The sequence below is a fragment of the Galeopterus variegatus genome, unplaced genomic scaffold, assembly GCF_000696425.1.
Source record: "Galeopterus variegatus unplaced genomic scaffold, G_variegatus-3.0.2 Scaffold5440, whole genome shotgun sequence".
NCBI lineage: Eukaryota > Metazoa > Chordata > Mammalia > Dermoptera > Cynocephalidae > Galeopterus > Galeopterus variegatus.
The window spans coordinates 95,205-96,788 of NW_007731551.1; positions in this window are offsets into that span (position 1 = coordinate 95,205).

Consider the following 1,584-nt stretch of genomic DNA (forward strand, 5'->3'; position numbering starts at 1 on the left):
TGCGCCACCCGGCCAGCAGCTAATCTCTGTATTTTTTTTTTCCTTTCTGTCTTTTTTCGTGACCAGTAACGGGATCGCAACCCTCGGTGTCACGCCCGTACCGCAACCGGCAACGGGATCGCAACCCTCGGTGTCGTGCCCGCACCGCACTCAACCAGTGAGAGGGAACCGGTCTCCACATGGGATCTGAACCCTCGGCGGGAGCGCCGCCGTGCTCCCAAGTGCCACACTCTACTGAGTGCGCCACCCGGCCGGCCCTAATCTCTGTATTTTTACTTAAACTAAATGATAGCAAGTCCACATATATGTCAATTTTAAATAAGAATTTTGAACACATAGAGGTATTTTTTGTAACAGCAAATTTATTAGTACATACCTTGGATAAGTATAACTCTAATAGAAATCTGCAAGTTACCTGCAAATCTACAAAAAGTAACATAAAATAGTAGGAAATTTATCTCTTAATCACTGTACTGGGAACATATATTAGGGCATTCTTAAAAAATGGAGATTGTTAGCTGATTTATTCCTAGATAGGAATAATGGTTAGTAGGACTTTATCCAAATTATAAAATTCTCTAGCTGATATACCAGAATATCATATTTTTAAGAAAGAAATTATTATAAATCAAATACCTGTCTTTGCCAATCTCATATAAGAGAAGGCCAGTTACTGAATATTTTTCTTCTGCAGGAATAGGGAGGTAATAAGGCAGTTTATTCTTCACCCTGGACATATGCTTGTAGAAATTCGTCTTGACCACTCACTTACAAAGTAAAATATATAAACAATGATTTTGCCCAGCATGTTAGTGGGCATTGCAGTGTCTCCCCCATAAATATTCTTCCCTCGGATGTATTTTCAATACAACTGATATGATTCTTAGCCCTGGAGGTGGGGTCAGGTAAGTCTAAATTAATTAGGATAAATCTGTTTCGCTTGTAGTAGTGATTACATCTGGAAACCTTGGCCTAAGCCAATTAGCAAATGACATTCTCACAACTACAAATATTGATTCAGAATGGGCAAAAGACCTAAACCAGTCCAATCATAACAAAGCTCAGGTTGCTATCGGAGTTGCTCTTAACAGAGCTCGGAGATGCTATCTCTCTCCCTGTGTATTAACCAAAAAGCACGTGGCTTAGGTAGGGCTGCAGCCATTTCCTTGCCATCAGTATGGCAAGCCAAGTAGAAAGCCCACCAGGTGGAAGTAAGCAGTTCAAACAAGTTGCAGCGAAGCAGAGCTGTTTTATGAAACGCTGCCTTTGGCTCTTCAAACCTCCTCAGTACACTTTTCCTTTTACAAGACGCTTATTATTTTGGTCATTTGAGCAGGGTGTTCCATCACTTGCACCTAAAATCCTCCTATGAGGTTATTGAAATTTCCCTTATTACATTTTCTCCCTCAGCCTTTTTAAATAATCAGGTGCCTGAGCCTTCTGATTCTGTACATGGATTGTTCCTTGTTTTGTTTCCTTCTTGCCATTCCTAGTGTGGTCCTTTTGTTTTCCTGTTTATATTGCTGCACTAGTTTGCTAACAGGTCTCTCTAATTCTTACTTAATAGTTTAAAGTTTTTTGAAG